Source organism: Crinia signifera, chromosome 5 (assembly GCF_055691185.1).
Source record: "Crinia signifera chromosome 5, ASM5569118v1, whole genome shotgun sequence".
NCBI classification, from domain to species: Eukaryota; Metazoa; Chordata; class Amphibia; order Anura; family Myobatrachidae; genus Crinia; species Crinia signifera.
The window spans coordinates 299842829-299848828 of record NC_139221.1 but is presented as its reverse complement, the minus strand read 5'-3'; positions in this window follow the sequence as shown (position 1 = coordinate 299848828).

Sequence of the window (6000 nt, the reverse complement as noted above, 5' to 3'; positions counted from 1 at the left end):
AGGTGAGGTAAAGAGGTAGGGTGAGTACGTGAGGAAGGAGAACCCTACTCATAAGAGTTAACATACTAAAAATAGGTGGGTGGACAAATGAAAAACAATAGGATAAGTAGGAACGGAGGGGAACGGAGGCAGGATAGGAGGATCAAAAGAGGTTAGGAGGAGGGATAGGCTAGTCGAAAAAAGTGGGTTTTGAGGGAGCGCTTGAAGGAGGTAAGGGAATCAGAAAGCCTGATGGGTGGCGGGAGGTTGTTCCAGTGCAGGGGGGCAGCGCGAGAGAAGTCTTGGACACGGGAGTGGGAGGAGGTGAGAGGTCAATCGGCGGTCAGCGATGGAGCGAAGAGGACGGGAGGGAGTGTGGATAGAGATCAGTGAAGAGAGGTAAGGAGCGGTGGAGGAGGAGAGAGCCTTGTAGGTGGTGGTGAGGAGTTTAAAGAGAACTCGGAAAGGAATGGGGAGCCAGTGAAGAGATAGACAGAGGGGGGAGGCGGAGGTAGAGCGGCGGGAGAGGAAGATGAGCCTAGTACTGTCCAGTACTGTCTTTCTCCACCATAAGGAGAGGTAACCACCACAAATCATTTCTCCTTCAGAGTGGGTCATAGATTCTGCATACAGCAGACATTATTAATTGATCCCAGCTGCACTAGATCATTATTTGGGACTGTGTACAATATGTTTATCACTATCAAAGTGGAAGCTAATCATGGTGCATTTCTTTGAACTCGCTATTTTTTATTTGGACTTTTTTTGATTCACCTCATATAGTTTTATATACAGTACAGTATACGCAGTATTTTTAGGCCTAATCATTATATTCTTTTTACAGTATCATATCTCCCAACATGACCCTCTCCAGGAGGGACACATTGCTCTGCTCCTGGACTTTCCTCTTAATGTATAAATGCCATCACCTGTTTTGAACAGGTTAATTGATAAGAAAGGTGCTTTCACACAGGTGATGGTAATCATAAATGAAGAGAGAAGACCAGAAGCAGAGCATTGTGTCCCTCCTGGAGAGGGTCATGTTGGGAGGTTTGCTTTATATGCCCTATCCGGACAGGAAGGGAAAAAAGTAATCAGATCTCTGTCAATCTTGACCAGCAGCAAACTATTAATTTTATGTTTGATAGTAATCCCGAGGACCAGGGAACTGCTGAAAGCAATACAATTGTATTATTTATGTATAACTGCAAGTCCCAGGAAACCTGTAGAACATGATTTGCAAATTTTGGATACTGTCACTTTAAAAACAGGCCGACTCAGCAGAATCACCGCAATACCTGTATACAGTACCACACAGACTATTACACTTCCTCCTATCACTCATTTACATCCTACCAGTCCACAAAGGGAAAAGTGGTATACAGTACTGTAGGCTTTGTACTTCAGAAATGATCAGATTTTTTTTATCAGCACAGCATGATCAATATAAAAGCTTTTAACTGATAACAGTTTACAAGTCACAAAGATAATGATGTTGCTGCATTTAATCTTGGATTTGACACCTCTGAACATTTCATGTTGCTAGAGCACCACCTAATGGACACTAGTGGAAATGCAGGACTTTGTAAAATTAGTCTGGTGAGCTCAGTTTGGCATACTTTATGAAAGTATATTTGGTGCTCTTTTTTTGTGTGGGGGGGGGGACGTGTACCCAGCAGTACACAGTAGAGGCACCTCTTATTTTGAAGATGTTTTCTTACTTTTTTCTCTGGGCTGGTCTTTTTTTTATATAGTAAAAAAGAATTGAGGGTAGAGAGAGAGTTAGATTTGTGTTATTTTGTTTCTGTGCAGGGTAAATACTGGCTGCTTTATTCTTACACTGCAATTTAGATTTCAGTTCAAGGCACTCCACACAAATCTTACTCTCTCTGCACGTGTTACATCTGCCCCACCTGAAGTGCACATGGTTTGGCCCATTTTGAGAACAAATTTGTACTGCGATCAGATCTGAATAAGGGCCAATGTCTAAAGGCCAAATACATTCAATGAATTTACACACTGAAAATAAAAACACAAGGATTGTCCCCTTACTTGAACAACTTGAAACAAGTTCTGCCCCTGCCTCTAGTCTGTTTCTAGTAGCAGTATCCCTCAACATCTACATAAAAGATGCCTCTAATAGTGAATGAATTTTTTTTTTTTTAAATATCGCACACAATATTTTATAGTACAGCTAGAGTCGGACTGCCTCACAGGCCTGACAGGATAATTCCTGGCGGGCTCCACTACCTGTTTTCTCATTGATGAACTTGGTTCTTGGTCTACTTCTATGGAGACTATATCAACATTAGCCCTCCTGCCTATCAAAGTGGGTGGTACTGACACACCCTGTCCCCTCCATTTTAAAAGGGCCTTGTTCTTTGTAATTCCTCTCTAATCAGGGCTGTTTCTAGAAAATTTGTCTCCCAATGCAAAAAAATTAAAAATGCACCCCTCTCTCTTCCCATCATCATTTAAAAAATGTGTGCATGCCAAAATATGGGCATGCCATCACTGCAGTGTTTGAAGGGAAAGACTATCTCAGACCCCAGTTATTGTCCCTTACACATTATGCACAACAGCATATTGCCCTTTACACATTATGCACCGCACGTTAATGCCCCTTATACATTATGCACCACACCATAATGCCCCTTATACATTACATATCATGCAGTAATACCCCTTGCATCATATTAAACCCCCAGTTATAACCCTGAACCATATTAATCCTAATGCCCATGTCCTACTACTGCACTCGCTAGATGTCAGGGGTGAGACTGTTTCATGCTGCTGCAACATTTTGATCTTGTTGTTTCTGAACGAGCCCCTCCTTAAGTCAGTGGTCCTGGGTACTTCTTGTTCACATCTGGCTTGCTCCCTCTCTGAAATGCCTCCCCCCCCCCCCAAAAAAAAAAAAAATTCCTTTATTTCCTTTGAGAACTGTCTCCTCTAAGACGGTGGACATGAACGACCGAAGAAATGGCCCTACCTCTAGTGGTTGGTAAAAATAATTTTTTGGTTTCTGGCCTCTTATGGCTGACCACACCTTACGCTTGTCCCTTTACCACTGCATTCCCTGGTGTACCCTTCACGACCCACTCCAATACTGAATACAATAAAAATACATTGTTAACAGTACTTATGCAAATTGGGGATTGCATGTTTTAGATTTCACCTACTTTTTCTAAGCATTTTCGTTGTTTTACACTTTCATATTATTAGTGGCAGGGTCACATTGAAGGGGAAATTTCAAAAAGTTGTGTAGATGTTCTGGGACCAGTTCTGAGTTGGACGCAGAGCAAAGACAGCAAGGAACCTTGTATCTGGAACAAAGGCGCTGTATCCACTATAGATGGCCACCCATAGCGAGTGGACGCATTACTTCACGCCTCCAGGAAATGTTTTACTTTACTGCTTCCATCAGGGATCCCCAGTCTCCAAGGGCTTTTGCACTGTGACACTGAGGACCAAGGGCCATAGATGGCAGAGCTCCAGTGTCATTCTGACCAGTGGATCCAATTTGCACCATGCACACCAGCAGATGCAATAGCAGCTAGTGAGGCTGTCTGTATCCTCAGTAACTGAGCCTTGTCCTAATTCTGTCACATTGCCCTTGCAGCCCGCTACAGTGGAGCAAGTTCCTCCGATATATCTTCAAATGGCTGCTTGCCCCACCTTTTGTAGCTGCTGATCACACATTTTTATGCTGGAGTTACCACTTTGTGCTGCTCTAAAAACATGTATTTTGTATAGATACTGTAAGAAGTTTTGCAAAACTGCTTTTCCAACCTTAACTTAGCACTGAGCCTACACTGACACCATGTGGCAGAAGTGAAGTACTGCAACTACTGTATATCATCTGCTCAGATTTACAGCCCAATCCAAATTCTAAAGCAATTCATATAAACTAGAAGACTGCGAAGAGTAATGCACTTCAATCCCCGAAACTCCTGATATTTTGATGTTTACAGCATATTGGTTATTTCATTATGTGTCAGAAGAAAACTAAAGAATGTTAATTGATTGCAGAACAACACGGTGGGTGAAGGTCGACAGCTGGGTAGTGTCTGAGCAGTCTAATCCTGAAATCCTGGGATTGGAAACTCCAACCCTGGGATTGAACTCCTGGTATTGAGAGGCCAAATCTCGGGATCCTCCCGATCCTGGGATTGGCCACCCATCAGAAGTCTCCCGATGACGCAGACCACTCTTGTAGTCCTAGGAGACCATGGATCTCCAGTGGCTTCTGTTTAGCTCTGTAATGAGTTTGTCAACGATTCACTATTCATTTATAGAGGGCATCAGGTGGTACCATTGGTAGCTGCCTAAGACAATCATTGATTGTCATCCTCATCAATATCATTGTCATCCTCATTTTTCCTTTCATAATCATTGTACGTTATCATTGTTGTCCATCATTATCCATCATTATCCCCCTCATCTAGTAGCACAATAGCAACTTCAAAAGCACCATCATTATTCCTGTGTCTAACTCCGAATCCTTAATGCCCCATTTCCATAGCACTGACTGACCGACGGCAAGTAAATGGGAAGTAGTTTGCAAAAACATGTAACGACCTCAGTTCCACATCTGGATTTGGTGTGAGGAACTGTGAAACCCCTTACCCCTTTATTAAAATGCCTTTCTAAAGCAACAGGGTCACGGAAACACCGGACACATGTTCCTCTATGGGAAATAATTTTCCTATAGCACTGAAGGCGTAGGATAATTGGGGTTCTTTAAATTAATTTTTTTAGAGACCATATAACTTGATGTTGTCCCAGGTGCTGCCTCCTGTGTCTCTTTCCGCTTCAGTACCCCACACTTCTTTTGCTCCTCCTCTCTTTGCCCCTCTTACTCTGTTACTCTTCCCCATCTCACTGTCTTTCCTCATTGATTTCTTTCTCCCTCTGACACTGTATCCCATCTTTCCCTGTCTCTCTAGGTTCTGTCTCTATCTTCACCCCTCTTACATCTTACTCGCGTTACTCTTTGCGCTCTTTCTTTACCCTTTGCTGAGCGACCATATTGCCAGTGATTTATTTGTATGTGCTGTGGGCGATAAATTGCCGGGTGCGCGCTCCCGTGTTCAGCCCCTAATAGTCGCTCGAGCATGCTCCTGTGACCAGCTACTTCCCCCTGCGGCTCCCCCGGCAGAGTCTCCTTTTCATCAGCGACCATATTTGGCCGCTGATGAAAACAGGACCCTGAGCAATATATTGCACCGTGTGTACACAGCTTTAGACACATGAACTGCTGGTAGATCTTGAGGACAGGTTTGGCCACCCCTGCTGTAATAGGTAAATCTGGTTGCTATGGGAAATATCCCATCCCATCTTCAATAGAACTCCCCATTTTTAATACATTTACCCCATTATGGGCCAGATTCTCTAAGCTTCAAAAGTGATAAAATGGAGAGTGATAAACAGCCAACCAATCAGCTCCTACCTGACATGTCACAGGCTGTTTTTGAAAAATATCAGACATGAGCTGATTGGCTGGCTGTTTATCACTCTCCATTGTATCACTTTTGAAGCTTAGAGAATCTGGCCCTATGCCTGGCTGAAGAACCCACCACCATATAGCAGGAAATAGGCAACAGAAGAAAACAAGGATAGCGCAAATAGAAAGGTGAAAAGTCCGAACACACAGGCTAGGACAGAGCTGATAAATAAGTCAGGTGGGCACTTAATATAGATACAGATTGTACGTGCAGTGTACCTGTAATAAAATAAAATGCAAACAATATGGCCCTTATTCTGGTTGACTCGCTCGGATGCGAACTCGCATCCTTGCAAATCATCCTAACCCCGCCTTGCTGCGCCACCCATTCGCACACGGGACGTGTTCGCAAGGCTTACGAATGGATGTTTTACATCCAATCACATGCCAGTGGGAATCTCCCCCATCTTTCGATGGTCGCCGGTCATCAAATGAAGATGAAGGCGCACACATATGTAAGGGTGGTCCAGACCAACTGGGCCTTTACATATGCTAATGGCCCAGCCCGGCACGCC